Source organism: Miniopterus natalensis, chromosome 2, assembly GCF_054644295.1.
Source record: "Miniopterus natalensis isolate mMinNat1 chromosome 2, mMinNat1.hap1, whole genome shotgun sequence".
Taxonomy (NCBI): domain Eukaryota; kingdom Metazoa; phylum Chordata; class Mammalia; order Chiroptera; family Miniopteridae; genus Miniopterus; species Miniopterus natalensis.
In genome coordinates, this window is record NC_142082.1 from 7,528,436 (window position 1) to 7,551,515 (window position 23,080).

General features: G+C 48.2%; 1 protein-coding gene and 1 pseudogene across 2 annotated transcripts in view; one reads left to right on the plus strand and one right to left on the minus strand.

The window, feature by feature from the left end:
* The window catches only part of IRF2 (interferon regulatory factor 2), a 69,692-nt gene extending 58,085 nt beyond the window's left edge, over positions 1-11,607 (minus strand). Inside the window, exon 1 of one of the 2 annotated variants that reach the window (XM_016211279.2) lies at positions 11,423-11,607. The gene's annotated coding sequence lies outside the window, so the exon portion shown is untranslated. Of the gene's footprint in view, positions 1-10,861; positions 11,112-11,422 lie in introns of those variants that run through there. The other variant, XM_087814079.1, reaches the window with a different exon arrangement.
* LOC148093627 (uncharacterized) lies at positions 11,080-13,200 on the plus strand (annotated as a pseudogene).
* The last annotated feature ends 9,880 nt before the right edge of the window (positions 13,201-23,080 follow it).

Below are 23,080 nucleotides of genomic sequence, written 5' to 3' on the forward strand. Positions count from 1 at the left end.
TTAACTCCAGGCACCTTGGAGTATTCACTGGCCAAACATACAGGGAGAGGAAGCGAGAGGGGAGAGAGAATATGAATGAGTGACGGGTTTTCAGAATTCAATAAGGGCCAATTTCCCCTTCATGGTGATGTTATCTCAAAGCCTCTCCCAGGTGGACCCTCCGGGCACAGCCTCTGGGGAGGGGTTAGAGCAGGTTACAGTATTTATCAGCCACTGGCCTGCTAGTTACAGTGTCAACCCTGAGGGAAGGGACCTGACAATAAGAGCACTTGCCCGCAAGGTTTTCCCTGAACGACAAAGGGACACCAGACCACAGCTGAAGTCTACCTGCCCAACTAAATGTGGGAGAATTGCAGAAAAACAGCAACAACAGCAAAACAATTGTTGTTTTATGCCTATGACGGGGTTTATTAAGAATCTGACTTTTAGAAAACAAAATGTATACAGCTGGCCAACAACGTGTCATGTTAGCACTGTTCTTTCCCCTACAACCTGAGACACCCCACGCGGCCTCTGGTAGAACCCCAGAGGAGCCCTAGAACACAAATACTTAAATCACTTCTGGAACTGCGGGGACAGTTCCCAACTGCTGATTCCGTTTCATCTTGTTGTATAAATCGGGTCCCTGACTATAAGCAACGCAGATCCCCTACCTAGCTAACTCAAAGCCAAGCTGATTACTCTTCTACCTTTTAATACCTCCCTCTACATATAGTCAGCACTGAGTAAACACCTGCTAAGTAAATAACTGATGAATGATCAAAACCCCAGCTGAGTGACCTTCTCTACCCCATCACCCAAATTGCAACCTGCCTTTGAAGAAGAAAAACAAAAGCCTTAATGCCTTAAAAGCAACCATCAGAGAGGCAAATCCTCCTGTATAATATTTTCAATTCATCCTCACTTCTCGACTCACCAGTATGACCACACCCAAAAGTGGAAATAGCAGTTCATCTACATTCCCTACTGGGGCCTCCCTTCCAGGCTCCCCAAGTTTCCACTTTCATTCTAGTAATGAGAAGAAGGGAAGCAGGCCCATCTGTGTGGGTCGTTGGGTCCTTGGGGGTACCCAGAACACCCCACATGCCCAGGGTGTCCTCTCGGGACAACAGCCTCATGTCTAATTCTCTATTTCCATTCTACCCTGAAGACCTTAACTTTAAAGGTCAGGGAAATAGTGCCTATGAGTTAAGTTTTTCCATACAAACAACATCCCTGAAAAGAGTTCATAAAGATTTGCCTTCAAGGTCGCTATTTTAAAGTGAGATTATACTCTCCTGTTCTTCTGTCAGTTGCAAATCCCCAAACCTACCAGGCTTCACTTAAAACTCATCTACAGTGTTTTCACTGGAAGAAAGCAATCAGGGAAGCTCCGAGCCACCGAGCAGCTGGGACTTTTTTTGCTGAAGGTTTGGTTTAGTCTGTATTTTTCTAGCTGCTGGCCCTGCTAGCATGATTCAGTGAAGGTCATATTTAATCTCGCAGAGAAATGCTACCTAAGCAGTTCTTAGGTAGGCTCCAGTAAAAATAAATTGCCTTGGCTCTGTGGATAAGTCCGTTGCTTTAAAACCCAACAATTACAGCCGAAGGGAACAAATGAAGGCAACTATGAAATACCGTATTTGATTTCAAAAGAATTTCACTGCATAGGTGCTACAGGCTGAGTGTGTGTTAATAACAAAGTCACCGTTAATAACTAACCAACCCACCAAGAAAGCAGCAGCTCCCAAATGTTTATCTCCAGTTTATCAGCAAACATAGCTGAGTTATGTACAAGATGGTATTAGCATCTCAGGAACTTAAATGTCAAAGGAACGAACTGATAAAGATTTTTTAAAGGCCTACGTGCAAAAGAGAAAAACCAAACAATTTTTCACCCTGCGGATATTGAACCCCTAATGCAAAGTGACAAACCCCGGGACTGATGTGCTCAACACACGTACCATTAGGTTTCTGCCAACGAGTCGGCCTGCACCACCCATTCCGAGGTGGAATGCAGCCCTCTCAGCTAACTTTTACTTACAGCTGAAAATCAAATCCACAAATATTTACCTAGTTCTTACTGTGTATCAAGTACTGGTGGGAATGTAAAGAAATCTGACACGATCCTAGCTCTCAAATAACTTGCCATGTAGGTGTTATAAATGGAAAAATCCAAGGAGTCATGATGTCGCAACAGTTCAAGAAGCTAGGGGAGATCTGAGATGTTCACGACGGATCGCCATAGGCATGGCACAGACAGTGTTTTGCTTCTGAGGAAATTCGAAGCATTTTATTATTTTAGGTTGAAGAGCCCAGGAAAGGTCAGTGGAGGCACAGGGAGATGCAGGCAGTGATAACCAAAACGACCACTCTAACTGTGCTTTCCTTCACTCCTTCTAGGCCTAGTCCCCGTCTTACAACTTCTCCCTGTACTTCTCTTTACGCCTGGCTTCACTTGCTAGTCCCGCACCATCTACTAGGGCAGCCACCAGCCACGTATGGCAGCCACGTATGCCACGTGGCCACTGCGCACCTGAAATGTCACCAGGCTGAGTTAAGATGTGCTGCAGGCATAAAAGATACATTGGATTCTGAAGATTTAGTAAGGAAAAAAGAACATAAACTGTCTCATTAATGTTTTTATATTAATTTCATGTTGAAATGATGCATTTTGGATATGCCAGGTAACGTAAAATATTATTAAATTCATTTCACCCACTTCTCTTGGTTTTTCTAACACTGATACTAGAAAACTAAAAATTGTACCTATGGCTCACATTATATTTGCATTGGACAGCACTGTCCTAATCAATAGTTTCTCTTCTTTCGGGCTGTGCTTTGGCATCCAGCCTCTGAACTCCTGACAGCTACACCAACTCTTATTTCATAACAATCCAAAAATGTCTCCAGGATCTACAAAGGATCAAAACTATTCTAACAACTTTTTCAAACAAAAGCATTATGGATTTAGAGGCTTCTTCAGTTATGAAAAGTCAGAGGTCACTCTGATTGAGTCACACTTAGATTGAGTCGCACCAAGTCATTCTCCAAGAGGGGACTTGAAAAGGTTGGGAGAGGGTATAAAACTTCCCTGGATTCCTCGTGGCCCCTGTGACACATCCGGAATGTAAATGATATTAAAGATAGGGAATGTCTGCACTCGCTGCCTTTGGACACATTTGCTCTTCATGTGCCACGGGAATTGGATCTGTAGCCATTTGTCTACACTAATTGATCCAGAAATGCGGTGGAACCTCTCTACCTGGGCTAGGTCCCTAGGTTAAGTTCCCAAGGTGCCAGGAAGACCCAAATCTCTAAGCATGTCCATTGCAAAAGAGATGCCGCCCAGACCTAGGGACACCTCTAGGTTGTAAAGCCTTATATTCCAAAAGATCAGGATGAGCCCTGCAGAGCGCAGCCCAGGCCACGTTCCGTCGCCTGCAGAGCCTCAAGGAGGGGCCAGGCATGGGGACCAAGGCAGCAACCGCACCCTGGCTGCTGCCTGGCTGGAAAGACCAGTAGTGAACTTTTCTCTCCTCCGCCAGCACCTTGTGTGTCTGCAGAATTCACATACAGAAAGGACGTATCACACCACCTCAGACCTCTCACAGCCTCACCACAGAGCCATCAGCCTGAGGGTCATGAACCAGCAGGAGCTGTGGGGGACCTTCCCTTGTCCCTGGCTGGGAAAGCCCTGATCGAGAGCCCGGCTTCCTACATCAAAGCAGAGGGACCTCTCCAACGGCCACGACCAACTCACTCGCCCCAGCCTCCCATTTACCAGAGGTGAGGTCAGACGGGAGACTTCAGAGTTGCCTGGAGAATACATTTTTCTGCTTATAAAAGTAATTGTGCTGTTTTATTAAATGTGGAAAATACGAGTGTTTGCCTGGCCGGGCGTGGCTCAGCCGTTGAGCTTCAACCCAGGATCCAGGAGATCGGGGTTCGATTCCCGGTCAGGGCACATGCCCGGGTTGTGGGCTAGGCAGCCGATCAATGACTCTCTCATCATTGTTTCTCTCTCTCTCTCCCTCTCCTTTCCTCTCTCTGAAATCAATAAACCTATATTTTTTTAAAAAAGAAAGAAAGTACAAGTGGTTTAAGGAGGCGTGAAAGCCAAACACCCACAGTCCCACCACCCAAATGTTTTCTTCCAGGTGGTTTTTTAAATGATGTACATAGAAATATACACACATTTAAAAAACAAAATTAAGGTCCCAACTGAATATCCTCTTTTTCTCCACTCAACATGTAACACAGACATTTTCCTATCATTAAATGCCAAAACACGCATCTGATAAGCTATCTACACTCATGGTCTGGAAGTGCCATATTTCATTTAAATGTGTTCCTGTTGTTGGGTATTTAGGTTGTTTCCAAACTTACACTATAACAAAAGCTAGTAGAATAAACACCCTTGTACATAAATCTTCGCCCCGTCTCTGGTTACTTCATGTGAGGACGTTCCTAGAACGGGAGCTACTGGAACAGGGAGTTTAACATTAAGACTTTCAGTATACAACACTAAACCGAATCCCCGTAAGTTAATTTCCGCGCACAGCACGGAGCGCTCAGTTCCCAAATCAGTGGCCTGCAGCACCCAGTCACGGCGTTCAGGGTTCGATGTTAACTTGGGCCATCTGTTCTTCAGGGAAACACAGCATTGGCCCTTCCGTTCTGTTTTCCTGGTTCCCTAGTCACCTCTTACAACCTGACAAAAATAAAACAGCAGCAGCAAGACCAGCACGGGGGAAGAGAGGAGGGCAGAGAGAGCCAGGGCGGCATCTCTCATCTCCTTTACCCACACGCACCTTTCTCTCAGGCCCAGGCTGCCCCCGAGGGCGATCCTGGGTTCAGTCTGAGGCCTCGGGTTGGGGGGATCAAGTCTTCCACCCTCTCCAGCTCTCACACGGCCTCTAGGGTGCCTTCACCCACATCCCAGTGACAACCACCCGGAGCCTCCTGTCTACTTGTGCAAAGCTGGCTGATGCCCAGATGTCATCAGATGTCATCAGATGTCATCATCCCACGGATACGAAGCCTAACTCCAAAGTCAGAAGCAGGGAGGGTAATTCCAGCATTTCAACTTGCCCTTCAGTTATCATCAATTAACTACCAATTTGCTCCCACGGCCTCCGAAATGCTTTCAATGACATTTGTGGCAAGACAATAAAATCTACCTGCCTGATTCCTTCTTCCCTCTCTCCCCCAAGACTTCAGGGGACGCTACTCTACTCCCAGCCTCCGTCTGTTGCATCACCTCACCCCTAGCTGTCCCCGTTCAATGCCCTCCTGCTGTGAGCCCACCGCCCCACAGCCCACCAACACCCTCCCTAGGTGTTAGGACACTCTTCCCCGCTAATTTTGTTGTTGTTGGTAACCCTCACCCGACGATATTTTTTCCATTGCTTTTATTCAGAAAGAGTGGAAGGGAGGGAGGTGGGGAGACAGACAGAGAAACATCGATGTGAGAGAGACGCATGGACTGGCTGCCTCCCGCACCTGCCCCAGCCAGGGGTAGGGAGCAAGCCTGAAGCCCAGGTACGTGCCCTTGACCGGGCATTGAACCCGAGACCCTTTGGTGGGCAGAACAACGCTCTAACCACTGAACCATGGTAATTTTCCTAATCATCTTCAACCACTCCAGGTAACAACAACAAAAAGCTCTCTTTAAAATTAGCAAGTTAGATACCACCTGAAATCAAGTAGTTTGTATGCAGTTCCTTCTCACTCAAAATGTCAACCTCGTGAAATTAGGATTCTAAGCTTATGGGGCCAGGACCGCGTATTCTGCCTATAAAGTATTTCCTTGGATCCTACCAAAAACCCAACATTCGTAAGCTCAATAAGAACAAATTAAACTGGAAGCTCATCTTTCCCTTGATGGCATTAGTGTGTGAGCATCAAATGCTATCACACAGATAGCAACAGACTGCTAAGTACACCTGAAAGGAAATTATTTATGAAAATTACACGGCAAGCAGTTAACTCTCATAAACATTTGTTTAACGAAAACTGGACAGGCCTTTATCACGCAAACTCCTAAGTAAAGGTATTTTATTGGACTAAATTGGTCCTGCCCTTGAGATAAAAATGCTGAGAATCCATCATCAGAAAGAACTACACAGCCTTCTGTTTCTCATAAAAACGGGGACGACAGGCACGCGCACAGGGCACAAGGCGATGGGGACATTTTCGTTCAACTCTAGTTTCTTGCTTATCGAAGCTAAATCCTAAGTAGAAAGGGGGAATGTACGCCAAAACAGAAACAACCCCTAACTCTTTATTGCCTTCCTAGACAGAGAGACATACCCATAACGCAAAGTCCTTCTGGCCCCTGCAGGACGGGAAATTTAAACTTGCACAACCATGACACTACGACCATTTTTCCATGACAAGCAAGGTCAACATGGGCAGAACCAACAGGGAGCGACCACAGATTCCCCACTGGAAACACAGTCGAAAATGTGGGTAACAGGCTCCATTTGCTTACCTTCTTACCTAACGCCGCCTCCGAGGCAATGAAAAAATAAAAAGATTTGGCTCTGGGGAGAGATCCTTGATTCAGCACTTGGCTCAGACACCTGAGGGACAGGGATCCAGGACACACTGGTGAGAATCAGAGGCTAACTGGAGGGAAGGGGGGGTCCTTAGGGCGGGAGAGGCAAGGAGAGGACGGGGCTGTATATAGGCTCAAATCTGAAGGCTCCTGTGTGGTTTCTAAAAGGCCCCTCCCCCTAGGTGATTTTGAAGCACACGTAAGTCTGGTCCAGAGATGACAGAACTATGCAGGCCCATTTTACAGATGTGAAAACTAAGGTCCAGAAAGAGGAAGTCATTGGCGAGTGAATAAGAGAGCTGAAAATCAACTCCAGGCTTCTGGACTCCTGACATCTTGTGACCCCCACTACACAGAGCCTTGGACATGACTGGTTGTCACAAATATTTAGTAAATAAATGCAGTAAGGGGACAATACTTGTGTTCATTTAGTAACAGTTCATATCCTGGGGTCTCCCTGAATCCTCAACAGAACTCAAAGTTACTGATGGCAGTGGGAGGGGCCTGGGCTAGTTTCAAAACCTCAGGAAGCCTAAAAGGACTATGAGCTTACGTAGAAAACGGCTGCCCAGGCGGTCCAATATATCACTTTTTGGCTAGAATTAGATCAACTAGATTTAATGATTCTAGTTCTCGCAAGTCAATCAGAAGCTCTAACTAAGTGTTTCTGAGTAATAAAAATGGGCACATGAAGTCTTCCCAATGTAACGCAATTTGTTTCAGAGGCAGTTTGTCAAAAGATGGAAGCTGGTGGGCGGGTGGGGGGGGGGGAGAAAATTTTAAAGGGATCTCTGAAGGTAAAAATGCTAGCAGCTAGGGCCTCCTGCATGAGTCCACGAGGCCAGGCCGAGTCCTGGGGACGGCTACAACTCAGCACCAGGAGCCTGTGGCCCTCACTTCCTGCCTGTGCGTTTCCCTGGTATTTTATATATGATACTGGCCTCAGGCATGAATCTGGACCCTTGGATAATGTATTGTTCTTTGCTGAAAATCAAGATGTAACCAAACCTCCCCACTCCCATTCCCACCACAAGGACCACTCCCCAACCCCGCCCTGGGCAAATATTGATCACACACACTCAGGCCAAACATAGGGAACAAACAGGCAGAAAGCCCTGACCTCTGACCCCTGTGTGGGCAGGAACATGGTGTCCTATACAGGCGAAAGAACTGACTTTGTTGTCAATAATAACATATTTCATAGCAATTTATATTATTTTTACATACTACTTTACATATTTTTATGTTATATATTATAAATATATACTATCTATTCTATTTGCACACATGTTGTTACATTATTTTCACATATACAGTGCTGGAACATAGTAAGCATTCATAAAATACAAGTTAAGGAATCCCTTTAAAGACATTTTGGCAAAATACTAAAATCAGTCAAGGCGTACCCATAATAACAGATAATGAACTGAGTCTGAGAAATGATGAAGATTCACACTAAAGCACAGCGAGTTTGGGAAGATCTTGTTCTGGTATAAAAAGGGAAAATACACTGGTCCAGCCATTGTTATTTGCATATCACTTGGTCTCCATGAAAACCCTCTAACCTTTCTCCCGGCAAAAAAAGAAATTCACTGATAATATCATACTTCATTGTTAAACACTATGATGCTTTACATAAAAGTCATTCCGTGTTTAACTCCTTGCCATTATTTATATAGTCTCAGAATAAGTAAATTCCCCTCTTGCTGAAAATTCTATGAAAGTCAGTGTTTAATCCACAGTCAGGATTTCCTGGCGTTTTAAAATTAACAACAATCTGATAGAACTCTTTAAATTAATGCCTCACACCTTGGTAGAATGCTGTCACTTACAACCTTCTTTCATACACAGTATCTCATCTGCTCCCCAAAGCAGCCCTATCAGATATATAGTTAAGTAATATTATTACCGTCCATAGAACTAACCCCAAATGATAATTACATTGTTTGTTTTTTAGTTGTGCACTGGCAGCTCACTAACTAGAATGCAATCTCCCTAGAGGGTAAAGGAGTTGTCTTCCTGTTCCCAGTTGAATCCAGAGCCTAGCATTGTGTCTGGGGCATAGTGAATGTTCTAGGGAAATTTACTAAATGAATAAAGGCCCTTGTCTGCTTTAAGCCCTTTTTGGTATAAAGCACATAATGGAACCATGTCCCAGATACCCCATTTAGAGTTCAGTGGTCTGGTCTCTGTCAAAAGGAGATTGTATGAAAATTCTCTAAAAGCAACAGAGCTTACACTCGATAATACTAAGAATAAAAGTGCAGTGTCCTTGGAAACATGAGAATATTAATGCACATCAAATGTAAAACTCCCATAGTTTCAAAGTTTCCACTAAGAAGCTTAAACATCTTTAACTAGCTTTGGTATACTGAGTATTTGCCTAATACAGTATTTCAGAAATCGGAGTAAAGAGAAAGTGGGGCCACAGTTCAGAGACAACCATTTCGTGGGCATAATATGCTTCCAACTGAACTACAAACCCTTACTTTTGATTACGATGACACTTTTACAGGTAATTCAGTCTGACAGATGTGGCATTATCTCTTAACTTTTCAAGGCCAACAGGAAAAAAAGACAACTCATTGAGAATGAAATATATAAATGTTTAATATTAAGAAGCAGTCACAAATCATAACAGACAAGAACTCTTTGATCTGAGAGGCCAAAACCTAACTTCTTACACAACAGGCTAAGTTATAAATTATAATCACTCACTAATTACAGTGAAATTCCGGCCTTTGCCCGCATCAGTCAATAGATGCCCCAAGGTTACCCCTTAGAAACGCCAGTTTTAGCTCGAAATAGCCCATCCCCTGAAGTTTCCTAAAAAATAGAGAGTTTTTTCCCTGGGTTTTTAAGGCTTCTCCCCACCCCTCCCCTTCCCTCCCTCAAAAAAGAAAAAGACAAGAAACTAGGGGGGGCTGAGATCAGCAGGGAAGCCTGAGCCTGGGCCTGACGGGGTTCCACGGGGGCCGCCCTCCGGTCTGGGAGGCGAGGGCGCGCCTCTGTCCAACGTCAAGGCCGTCCACCCTGGCCCCCGCCTCCGGACCCCCGTCCGCACCTGCCCTTGAGCAGCACCCAAGCCTGCAGGCTGCTGAATTCCAACGTGATTTGCAATCGGCCTGAAAACGAATAACTGACTGCAGGCCCCACAGCAAACTTGGTGATTCCTGAAAACCCACAACAGGAAGCGTAACTATCTCCCACCCTCCCCAGCCATTCATCAAAAGCGGGCCGGAGGCCGCTCGCGCGGACGGGGCCGCGTCTGCTCGGTCCCCAGCCCCTGGCGGCGCGCACCGCCCACGCTGGAGGGAGGCGGCCGAGGGGCAGGCGGCGGGCGCAGCGTCCCCAAGTTCCCCACTCTCCACCGCGGGGTTAGAAAACGAGTGAGAAAGCCCAGCGGCCAAGACGCGGCAGCCTCTGCTGCCCGTCCCAGGAGTCACACTCCCAGCTGACGAGCCAGGGCCGCGCCACTGGTGCCCGGAAGACAGTCCTTGCGCCCGGCTCGGGCTGCCAGCCGCCTCCTAAAGGGGCAAGGGGGAGAGGGCGGCAAATGCGCCGGGACCAGGGGCCAAAGAGGGGTGCCAGCGCCCCCGGGCAGGAGGGCGAGTTGCGCCCTGAAGCCCTTCGCGCTTGGGAAGGCGCCGGAGCCCACCCCAGGCCGTGGCGCCGCGAGCGGCCGAGGGCGCGCGGCGCTCGGGGACGAGCCCGGCCGACCCGGCGCAAAGGAAGTGGCGGCCGCGGCTCCGCACCAACCATGTCGGCCGGCGGGCCAGAGCCGCTCGGTGCCCAGAGCGGGGTCGGAGGGCGCGGGGCGGGCACTCACGTCCCCAAGGGGACGCGGGCGCCCGAGCGCGCCAGCTGGGCACCGCCGGGTCCCCGGAGGCTCCCCGCCCCCACCTCGCCCGCTCCGTAGCCGAGGCGGGTCAGGCCCAGCGCAGGAGGCCGGCCCGGGGCGCGCCTGCCGGGGCCGGAGGCGCCGGGCGCTAGGCCGCAGCCAGGGCAGATGACCCCCAGGCGCGGCGCCAGAGCCCCCCGCGCGCCGGGGCGAGCGCAGTGACAAAGCCCCAGGGCCAGGCCGGGCGCTGGCCGACGGGAAGGGGGACGCGACGTCCCTCCCGAGAGGCGGCCCAGCCCCGCGGAAGCCGGGCGCCCCGCGGCCAGGCCCGGCGCCCAGCCCCGCTCCGAGCCCGCGCGCCCGCGCCCCTTCCCCGAGCCCGGCGGGTGGGCGGGCGCCCCACCAAGTTTCCTCCGGCCCCGGCGGGCGGCGCCTCTGCCTCCCGGGCCCCGGCGGGCCGCGGGCTCCCGCTTATTTACCCTGGAGGCTGCCCGCAGAGGCGCGGGCGCCGGGCGCCGAGGACCCGCGCCCCGCCGGCGACCCGGGGGCGGCGCGTCTGTGCACACGCTTGCACACGCTTGCACACGCACACGCTTGCACACGATGATGTTGCTGTAAAAGGAGGCCCGGCTCCAGGGACCTGCAGCCCCACGCACCACACCTGGGGCGCGGAGCCACACAGAGCAGCTCTGCGTCCATGGAGCCACCTCCCCGCATCTGCAAATCCAAAAGTGAAATTAAACCTCCGCCGCCCTCCGCCTCCTCCTCCTCCCTCTCCCTCCTCCTCCCCGCAGCCTCAGCGGCAGCCACGGCAGCAGGCAGGACCTGCTTCCCCTAAAAACAGACGACCCGCAGCAGCGCCGACTGTTCCTCCAAAAGTCGGCGTCCGTATTTGTGAAGCCCAGCGGTCCGCGTCCGCCACACGCCGCGTCAGGCCGCCTGGACGCGCGGGCACCCGCACAGCCCCTCCGGTCCCCCTGAACATGCCCTCGAGAGAAGCGCACCCGCGACAGTCACGACGAGTACTTGAAAAATGTTACCTCTCGGGGTGCTTGTTCACGCTACCAGTGCGACTCCGCAAGGTTTAGGGGTGGCTAGGGCGTGAGAAATGGAAATGAAAGCCCGTCAGCTGAACAATCGCAGGAGCAAAACTAAAAGTTAGTCCCCGGCTCGCCTCGGAACGGTCCAGATCGAAAGCAAAACAAGGAGAGGAAACTGCGAGGAGCCGAGGCTGGAAATCCCCCCGCCCCGCGCTCGTGCCTCCGCCCTCCGCCCTCCGCCCCCCGCCCCCTCCCTCCCTCCTCCCTCCTCCCCCTCCCTCCGCCCTCCTCCTTCCTTCCCCCTCCCTCTTCTCCCTGCCCTCCGCCTCCCCTCCCCCCGCCCCTCCCCCCTCCCCCGCCCTTCCTCCCCCGCCCCCCCCGCCCTTCCTCCCCAGTGTTTGTTTCGCGCGGCGCGGCCCGGAGGCGGGGGCGCGCCGGGAGGTGCGGAAGTTCGCCGCCGCCGCTCATTGGCGGGCGCGCCGCTTTCATCATTTCTCGAAAAGTCTATTTCATTTTCACTTCCCCACGTCGCGGCGGCGGCGGCGCGAGCAACAAGCGGCCGCTCGGGAGTCTGCTGTCGGCGCCCCGGGGCGCGAACACCCGCCGCGCGGACCCGCGGGTGCGCTGCGCGGGGTGGCGCCGGGGCGCCGTGGGAGACGAAGGCGGGCACCTGCCTCCCCAGCCTCGGGGCGCCCGCCGGTGGGCCGGGAGGGGGCAGGAGCGCGTCCCGGGGCGCCAGAGGGGCTCTCGCCGGCCGTGCGGTCAGGGGACAGGGGGACCTGGCGTTCAGAGGCGCGCTCCTCCGAGCGACGGTCACTCGGTGGCACTGCCCCCTCGAAGGGACAATGCACTGACGAGGCAGCGATCCTTAGGTGTTCGTGCGAGTCCTGGGCCAGGCGGCTGGCGTCCTGAAAACCGTCTCTGAACCCTTATCGATAGCGGTGGAGGGGTGTAACCATTGGAGGGGCTGCCGCCATCTGCGACACCACCTGGAGCCCAGTGCCCCGCCCAGAGCGATAAGGAAAGCCTGCCCCTGGTCAGGGGGCGGCGGCATTCTCCCAGACCCAGCTGTCTCCTGTGCCACAGGAGTTACCTTATTTCAGGAGGACATGGGCAAGGGTGTGAGTTGATTTTGCGCAAAAATGTCTTGGTCGTGGCAGGCCCAGAAAAGAGGCTTTATACGGTGGTACTTCCAGCCAGTGTCCAGTGAGGCCCCCCCCATAACTTAGTGCTGGACATCTCCGCCCCGGGCCTCAGTCTTCAGTACTGTGAAATGGTGGTCATGAGAGTGCCAGGATAGGGGAGGCGCCCTCACCTTGAGGTGCCTGCATAGCTCACACTTACACAGTGCACGTGGGACCTGCTGGGGTTGGGCCTCTTGCTTTACAAATGATGCTCATCTAATTATATCTGTTTCTTCCCCACTGGAAGTTTCATCGGGCTTCTCCCAAGCTTCTCCACCCAGAGCAGGTCCTTTCCCGGGAGGCCACAGCTATTTAGATGTAAACACTTTTCTGAAATAGTCACTCCCCGCACCCCTCTTTGTCACAGAAGAACTGACTCCCATGGCCTGGGAAAAGTAAAGTGCCCAAATATGCAGATGCAGGGAGGAGACGGATGGGGGCTAGGATTCGGTTTTGTGGGCGGCTCAGACAGATATCACATGCACACGGCTCCTCCCCTTTTATATAATCCAATCTGACACAGCCACTCCCTTGTTTTGTCCTGTAGCACTGGCCACTGCAGGCAATCGGAGGCACTATATACCAACTCTGTAGGATAGTCGTCATGCTACCCACCCATGCACCCATGTTTAAAACCCAGTAGTCATTCTTGAGGTCTCCCTCCCCCCAACATACAAGAATTCCTCAGTAACGGCATCGTGGAGGGGTTCTGAGAGTTTCAGTGAAACTACTTGTAAGGCCCTGGCTGGGTGCTCAGTGGGTCAGAGCATCTTCTCGATTCGCCAGGGTTGCCGGTTCCGTCCTTGGTCAGGGCACATACAAGAAGCAACCAATGAAAAGCATAAATAAGCAGAACAACAAATCGATGTTTCTCTCTTTTACCCTCCTTCCTCCCCCCACCCTCGCACGCGCCTCAAATCAATAAATAAACATTTTAAAAAGAAAACAAACCGTGTAAAACCACTTTTATCATAGGCTAATGGATAGAAACGGGTTAAGTTCCTGCGGCATCTCATCAATGTTAGAACAAAACAACATTGAAACAAACGATGTTATTCAAGCGCCTGCTGCACTTCCAATTAGCAGGACCCCATCGACCTGTTGATGCTGCCCTCAGGTATCTCTGGACCTGGACCTTTTTCCATCCCCACCGCCTGGCTTCATTCAGCTATTGCAGTGGCCCTGCTCCCTGTCTTCCAACTCCGACCTCTCCAGGCGAGCAGCCACACTGCTGTCCAAATTAAATAAAAAATTAACTTCAGAAGGCTCAGTTCCAATCCTAGCTTCGCCCCCAAATAAACTCCATTATAATCTGGCACCAAACTGCTTTTCCAGCGGCATCTCCTACTATTGGACCCCACGAGCCCTCACCGCTTCCCTTGTCAAACCAGCTGCCGTTCCTTTTTGTGAAAAACAGAGCCATCCCCGTGTTCATTGTTTTATCCTTAGCACGGTGCCCAGCACATGGGCACTCAAATACTTGTAAATTAATAATGACTTGCCTTAGTGCTCATAAAATAGTGTAGACTTTATTAGAGTATTTTTTATATATGAATGCAATCCATGTTTATTGTACAGAATGCAGAAAATACAGAAAAGTTGAAAGAAGAAAATCCGCTACCTGAAATCTCCCCAGTCAAGAACAGACATGTAGATATTTTTATGTATTTCCTTCTAGTAATTTTTCTGCAGGGCCGCTTCCACTCCTCGGCTGCTCAGTCTTCTATGTAACATTTAAGACTGCCAATCGTGCTGCCCGTTTTCCATGGTGCCTTTGTCACATCCCTCTGTCCCGTTCTGTTTCTTGGCTGGCTCCTCTTCTGTTGCCAGCCCCTAAATTATGGTGTTTCCAGACATTCTGTACTCAACCCTCCTATTTTCTCATTCCACATTCCTCCCCTTTGAGTGCTCTGAGCCATGCCCAGAGTTTCAGATATCACTATTTAGTGATAACTCCAAAATCTGTGACTTCTGAGCTCTGGATGCTACTCCCGAATAGGTCCTAGATGCTCCTCAGGTGCAGCGAATTAAACGTATCTAAAACTAACCTCATCACATCTTTCCCTACAGCCTTGTACTTGTCACTTCCTTACCAGCCAGGGGACTGGGAGGCATCACCAGCTTCAGCCTTTCCTGAGCCCCCGGAGCTCCCTGAGGCATGGGAATTGGTTCTCATTTTCCAGGCCTCTAAGCTCATAAATCATAGAATAAATTTCACTCTGGTCTCATGCCCTCGATGACATGTCACTGCAGACCAAAAATGTAAATACGACCCCAAAATCCACATGGTATTGAAATACACAATCAAGAAATATTTCTTAGCCCTTTGATGAGATGCATATAGTCATAAATCTCTGGGGGGGGCGGGGATCAATATACCAAAATCTAACCATTTTGAAAGTCTCTGGAAAAAGTAACTTGTGCCATATCAAGGAAATCTGACCAAACCCCTTGGTCTAATACAAAAACCATTGTTTGAGCAGTCTGATGACACTAGAGTCACCTCCTGAGCAAGGCATGTTTATGTCCAGCTGTGGAATGAAGCCCCCGAAAGGAAGAGCTACCTGGATGCATTCGGACCCATTTCCTTGAAGGGGAGTAGAGTCAGGATAGTGATTGCTTGGACAGGTAACGACCGATCTCTCCATGAATGGGTCTCAGCTAAGGAAGACATTGAAAGATACATTCAAGGTGAACCCCTTTCGAATGGGTTTTTAATTTCTTTTTCCAATAAATCAGAATAGGTTCATAAAATAATCAAGTATAACAAACATTTCTTTAGTGCCCAAGAACTTTCCCCGGCTCTGGGGATACAGCAGTGAACAAGAGAAGTGAAAATCTCTGCCTCCCCGGCTTTCTTACAGTCCGGGGGACTGGCATGGTAACTGCCATTGTATCGGCCCGGTAATGGCACCGACGTCGCCCCCATCTGCAGTCACAGCTGTAGGTTAAAGCGGAGGGTGTAGGATTTTCTCCAGTGTCCCCGAGACCCCGGAGGCTCTCCGCGGCGGTGCGGTGACGCAGGGGCTGCTGTGTATGAGGAGCGTGAGTGTCGCACACTCGGCAGAGCAGACTGTGGCTCGGCCTTGCAGGGACGGCCGCTGTGGAGCCCACGTCGAACAAACAGCCAAGTCAGAGCTCAGCTGAGGCAGCGGAACTCTGCCAACGTCGAGAAAGCCTTCGAAGTTCAGGGTCGCAGGCATCAGGCTGGAGACCCTGCCGGTTACCTCGTGGGACGGTGTCTGCCATCTGTGTAGAAACTCTGAGATGAGGTTCATTTCGCAGTTATTCTCTGAAAACCATGAATTTGAACCGAGTAATATATGACCCAGTCCTCAGTAATAAACGTAAGTTTTGTCCCGTTCTTCTGATGAAATAAGGGAGAAATACTCTCTGAGCTGTGTTTTGCTGTGATTTCTCTGTTGCATCCGAATGGTGATAAACTAGTGCTTTTATTACTTTTAAAGTCAGAAGGAAGAAGTGTCTATAGCTTTGCCTTGAAGTTCTTTAGAAAGAATTAATATAATAGTTACGAGTATTAAAAATGCGTTCAACAGCCCTAGCCAGTTTGGCTCAGTGTTCAGGGTGTCGGACTGAAGGGTCCCGGGTTCGATTCCAGTCGGGCACGTGCCCAGGTGGCAGGCTGGCCCCGGTCGGGGTGCGTGCGGGAGGCAACCGACTGATGCTCTCTCCCCCTCCCGCTCTCTGAAAAGCAATGGATAAAATATCCTTGAGCAAGGATAAAAAATATGTTAAACAAGAAACAAATTTCCAACGTGTCACATACATTCGGCAAACCACAGGGTTCCCGGGTCTGAGCGTCGGAAGACTTGGTTGCTGCGGCTTTCACAGCGTTTCCGTGAGCGCCTCACGCACAGCATGCAGAGGCTGTTGATGACGTGCGTGTGTCCCTTTTCCTTAAACTTCCTAACGTCTGGAAATTTGCCAACCAGAAAGACAGGAGAGTGTCATAAAACAAAAAATTGAGAGCATTTTTAAATCCCCTCACTTCCTGCCAACACTTTTTCTCCGCTGAGTCCCAAATGCACGCGACGAGCAATGTACGCTCTGGGCGCTGCCGCCACCTCCTTGGGGGCAACTCGCAGACACTCCCCGCCTCGCCTGTGGAGCCACAGACACCCCGGGAGCGGCTGCCAGGGCTGCCGGTCAGGGCAAGACAGGCCCCTGCTCTCCTGGAGCCCACATTCTAGAGGCGGTAATGTCACCAGACAAACACACAGGCAGACCAACAGATAGTTACAGGTTTGTTTTTGTGCTCTGAAGGAAGTAAACAAGAGCTTTGATAGAAAGTCCTGGGGGATCTGGATGGTCAAGGTTCCTCTGAGAAAGTGACATTTAAGCCGAGACCTGACGAATGAGAGGATGCTGCATTAGTTTCCTAGGGCAGCCGTAACAAAGTGCCGCAGATCAGGTGGCTTCAGTAACATTAAATTATTGTCTGACAGTCACGGAGCCTGGGAGTTCAAAACCAGGGTGTCCACAGGGTTGGTTCCCTCTGAGGCTGGTGAGGGAGGGACCTGTTCCAGGCCTCCGAGCTTCTGGAGGTTTGCCAGCAACCTTGGACTTGCAGAAGCATCCCCTCGATCTCTGCCGTCATCTGCACACGGTGTTCACCCTGGGTGTGGGTCTGTGTCCAAACCTTCCCTTTTCACAAGGACACTAGTCATATTGGATGAGGGGCCCACAATACTCTAGTGTGATCTCATCTGAACTAATTACATCTGGGAAGACCTATTGTGCGATTGGAGCCCCTGGGCAGAGGGAAGAGTGGGACCACGGTCCTAAGAAACAAAAGGGCTGGCATACTCGGGGAACCAGAGGAAGGCGAGTGTGACTTCAGTTGTGAATGAGAAAGGACACTGGCAGAGGTCAGATCAAAGACTTTGCATGTTACCCTAAGATCAATGGAAAGATTTCGAAGGGTTCTGTGATTTTAAAAGCTCAGTCTATAAACGTCCCAGTTGTCTCCCCGACATCAATGAAAGGCAAGGATGTGCTAGAGGAATTTGCCAGCTCTTCCACGGCCTTCTCAGTCCATTGCATGGTGAATCTGCGGAGGAAATACAACGCACTTCTGATATTCTGAAACCATTTAGTCTATTTATATTTCATTTTGAATTCCTAAGTTAAAATATTTATCTTCCTTTAACTTTCTTTCGTCTCCACAAATAAAGCAAAATTTTGCTTCATTCTTTTTACACGCGCCCCCCCCCCCCCCGGCAAAATAACTTAAAAAAAAACATACATGAAAGACCTATTCAGCTGTGGGTCTCAGACACATGCTATTTTCCTCAGACTGTTTCAAGGGAACAGTGATTATTTTCAGAGATTCTGTCACCACAAAATCAATATTTGTTCCAAAATTTAATGGCTTCAAATGTATTTATTTTTTGATCCAAAATGTTTTAGATTTTTTTCCTATCAGAAACTCTTTATGTAATCGTTTTCACTTAACTGATTTTGCGTTAGCAGAACAGTGAGCTCGAGTGAAACTTCACAATTTGCCTTGAACGTTTTGTAATTTGAAAGCAAATATTGGTTGAAACAGCCTCAACCTCAAGCTGTGGGCCCTGGGTTTTGACGCCACTCCTCTCTTGACGACCTGAAAAGGTCTGCTTTTTTCTGTTTTACATGTTGAGGTCTTGAGTAAGATTTCATGAAAGGAAAATGTTCTGTTGCATTAAAGAAAAAAAAGATCAAGGCCATGAAAACTGGCTATTAGTTTTACTTCATTTTCCAATAATTGAAGATAAGAAAGAAAACATGACCAACCATGAATGAAAAACTAAGACTGAAGGAGACGACGGAACACGGGCAGCAAGGAACAGAGGCTGCGAGAGCCCGGACGCGGCCGCGCCAGCCCCGGTAAGGAGCCAGCATTAAGGTTCATCGTCGCGGGAGTCGCTCAGACTGTCTCCATTTATCCTCACTTCTATTTCCTATCTTTTTTTCAAATATGTTTTTATTGATTTCAGAGAGAGGAAGGGGGAGAGAGAGAAACATCGATGAGAGAGACACACAGCTGGGCGGCCTCCTGCGCACTCCCTGCTGGGGGTCGAGCCCCAGCCCCAGCGCGTGCCCCGACCGGGAGTCAAGCTGTCACCTCCTGGTTCATGGGGCGACGCTCAACCGCTGAGCCACACCAGCCCGGCTTAATTTCCTATCGTAATGAGAACTTCCCAGCTTTTCAGTAACGCAGAACCAAGAGAATTAAGACCTCGTTTCACAGCGTCCACGGGTGATGGCGATGCTTCTATAACACTTTTTGGACAAATCTTTTTCCCTCGTTGAAAAATTAGAGGAACATTATCCCTAAATCTGTTATCTTTCAAAATACGTATAAATATTTTACCACGTATACATTTTTCCTTGTTGGTGTTTTTGCTTATGATGAACTTAAGATAAGTATGATAGTAGGAAATGTTTATACTACATTGAAGTAAAAGAAAAAATTTTGTATTTATAGTATGAGCACCCCAAAGATGTTCATATAATTAAAACCAAAGGGAGCTACATCAACACATTAATAGTGCATGTGTTTGAGTGATGGAACTATGGATGATGTTTTCCTATTGAAAAGTTAACATTTTTAACAATAGATTTTAGTTTTATTCATGTAAAATTTTAAATAATATTTTATAGGTAATTTCAGAAAATTATTCCTTGAAATGCTTATGATTTTTATATAAATTACTTGTAAGTTTTAGCTAGTTTCTTCCATAGTACTTCAAAAAAGAAAGTACAGTAATAATTAATACATCTTATAGCTTATATCACAGTCTTTTAAGAATTTTTAAATGTCTTTTTAAATTACATAGAAGATAATCTTTCCTACAAATGCTATATAGTTTCTCCTATATTTATTTTTAAAATGCATTTCTGTTTTTAAGCTTAGCAGTTCAAATATTGACTCTCCAAAGGAAAAGATAAGAAGATATTTATAAATTAACCTGTGTCAACATCAATCAGTATTAATAACTGATACATCCCATGATCATTATTAATATTTAAATAACCTTTTGCTTTGATTCACATCATGTTTTAAATAGGCCATTTGAAAAAGATTAAGAATTAAGAGAAATCTATAACAACTAATGGATCTTTTCTAATTGTAAATTTTCATTTCACTTATATGCAAATTTTAGTTGCTATGCTCTTAGCAATAAATTCAAATTCTTAGATCTCAAACATGAATGAGAACTCTAAGAAAAATAATAAACGTTTATGTCAAATTTGTTCTTTTCGCCTTTCTTCCTTCTGGCACTTTCATATTTAGTCATCACATTTCCTATTTTGATTACTTAATTTCCCCATACAACCAGATTAGCAGAAGGGGAGAGAAAACTTCTCATTTGAGGGCGATGAAGGAAAGATGGGTCTTTCTCTCTCTCACACACACGCACAGTAGTGGAGGGCTCTCTGTGTGCAGATGCTCATTTGGAATTCAGAACATTCTTTACCACAGAAGTAGCAAGAAGCTAAAGCAGTGTAAGTATAGACTTTACATTCATTATGGGTTAAAGTAAGAGTCTGTGGGGTGGCCTGGGAATACACCATTTTACAACACTGTACACATGGGGAAATTTCATTCTGAAATCTAAACAGCTGTTTTTGAAAGAAACTATGAGAGCATGTGGGTGGTGGGGGCCTGGCATGCTCGCCCTCTGCGGGGCTGTGCTCAGCAGTTTGGAGGAGACAGGAAAGAGGCCTGGTTCCTGATTTCAAGGCATTTGCCGTCTACAGTGGGAGAGAGGCCCACAATGAAAAGATGATTATTGTAAGACAAATAGTACGTGGCCCCACTCCCAGGTAACATGTTAATACATTTATCTGATCATTCAGTACCTATTTATTTTCTACTAATTATCTCCCTTTTCCATATTTTAAATGATATTTTCTACTACAAATAATATAGTTGGATAGTAGAGCAATAGAGACTTACTTGTAGTGATGAAATCGGAAAGAACTTGAATGTCTTTCAGAACTGAATGATTGAATAAACTGTGGTGATGTTATGCACCAATAAAAAGGAGCAAATTAAGAATATCTGTTGATCTGGAGAGGGGATTGGGATGTATTATAAAGAATGAAAGTCAAGGTACAAGAAATGCTCATATTATGGTCTCCTTTTTGCAAAGACACAGTGACCACCCCCCTCCCCCAAAAAAGTTTGAATTAAAAGGATACAGGTGTATATACAAAGCTGCTAATGTTGGTCACCTTGAGGACAGGGGGTTTACTAATTTCTTTATCTTTGTATCAAGGAAAAATGATCATTTTAAAACAAAATGAAAATTTGGAAATATAGAGCATATTAAAGAGAGTAAAAGCACATGACACCTGCTTTCTATTTTGTTAGTGTGTGTGTATATGTGACTTGCCCTGGATAATTAATTATAACTAGATTTTCCTTGACTATCCACCATGTTTATGTCACTTTAGGGGCCTTCTTGCAAGAGTGCTTTAGCCCAAAGCCGCCCAGTGGGCCCACGATGTAGGCATTTTTAAGCGGGCAGGCATTTCAGACCCTATTCCGCCCGCGGAGGGCCCACTCAGCCCTTCCTGTGTTACCTCGGCCTCCTGGGTGGTAAGGGAGAGTTCCCTACAGCGTACAACTGAGAAGAAAGGACCTTGCTCTCAGGCCAGCGTGAGCCCTGCTCTCATTAAGAGTTCTCTGCTCCTCACTGATAAAATCTGCATCATCTTAAAGAACCGGCGCGGCTTCCTTCCAGGCCGGCGGGACGCGCTCACAGGAAGGCAGCCGTGGAGCCCGGCCCACGGAGTACACTTACCACAGCGCTGTGCGTGTTCCTGCTCAGCGCGAGGGGTACGTCCCTGCCAGGCCCAGTGGCCTCGGGACACCTGCGTGTCTTAGTGGTTTTCTTTGTACCTCTTCTGAAGAAGTATTTAGCAGGAAATAGATGTCCATTATATCACCATGAGGCTTTCATGAGTCAAGCCCCGAAGGAAACAATTCCAGGTAGAAAACAATGAAGCGCAGCAAGGCCAACCAAAGGAAGGGGCTCAGCAGACTCCCCCGAGGTGGTGGGACTGGAGCTCTACCTTAACAAACAGGTTAAAAATAAAGAGTAATTAAAAATAGATTCCTGGCCCTAGCCAGTTTGGCTCAATAGTTTGGCCGTTGGCCCGTGGCCTCTAGTGTCCAGGGTTCAATTCCGGCCAAGGGCATGTACCTCAGTTGCAGGCTCAATCCCCATCCCAGGTCCGACGTGTGCAGGAGGCAACCATTGGATATGTCTCTTTCACATCAATGTTTCCCTCTCTCTCTCCCTCTCTCTCTTTCTCTCTCCCCCCCGAAAAGCAATGGGAAAAATATCCGTGGGTAAGGATTTAAAAAAAAAGGTGTGGGGGGGTGGTGTGTGTGTGTGTGTGTGTGTGTGTGTGTGTAACAGCCAGCTTTCAAAAGCCTTGTCAGAGGCTTTAAGACTTTCAAAGGTCCTCTCATCCCACAGAGAACACCCATCTAACAAACTCATCTGGTCCTTTAGTCCAAGTCAGTTCTGTGTTTAAGCCAAAGAGAGTTTGTCGAATCGTAAATTAAATATATTGGTTGTATTAGGAAAAGTTTTTTCAATTAAAAATTGGAGGTGGGGGTTGGGGGAGAGAGACTTGTAGATCCAACATGTGGAAGAAATATGTGCATTTAATAAGATCCTAAGGCAGCTCTTCAGCCTCTAAAACTACAGACTGAAAACTTTTTCCCTGTGATACTTGAACTGATTCCTGAGAAGAGAGGGAGGGCAGTTAGAGTGGCCAGATCAGTGCCTGCAGGTGTGACTTCCTCGGACCCTCTGAGGGGACGCCTCAGAGGACCAGCTGAGATCGTGATGGCCGAGCACCTATGTATGGTCACATTCAGGATGCACAGGAGAGTGGCCTCAAGTTTATTGGTGAACTCAGCATTCCACTCACAAGTTACTTTAATTACGTGGCTATGTCTGTTCCGATGTAAAACATCTGGTGAGAACTACAGAAGAAAATATCTCATGTCCAGATGTTTAACTTGTGGCCATGTAGGCAGAACACCTGTGCACTAAACTCGTATTGTATCCAGGTGTTCGGTGGTGTGTGCCTTCAACCCTTTTGCTATACAGTTTATTTCTTCCGGTTAGCCACTATGAAGCCCAAAGTAGATTAAAATTTGCTTTATCTCCAAATTTAGGCTTTAATTAAATTTAAAAAAGGGATCATAAGAATTCATAATATGGTGAATCATGTTTTCTGCTATAAAAATGTGAGAGAGCCCTGGCCGGTGTGGCTCATCCTGTGCACAGAAAGGCTACCAGTTCAATTTCCTGTCAGGGCACATGCCCAGATGTGGGTTCAGTCCCCAATTGGGGTGCATTTGGGGTGCGTTCAGGAGGCAACTGATTAGTGCTTCTCTCTCCCATTCATGTTTTTCTCTCTCTCCCTCTCCCTTCCTCTTGCTCTA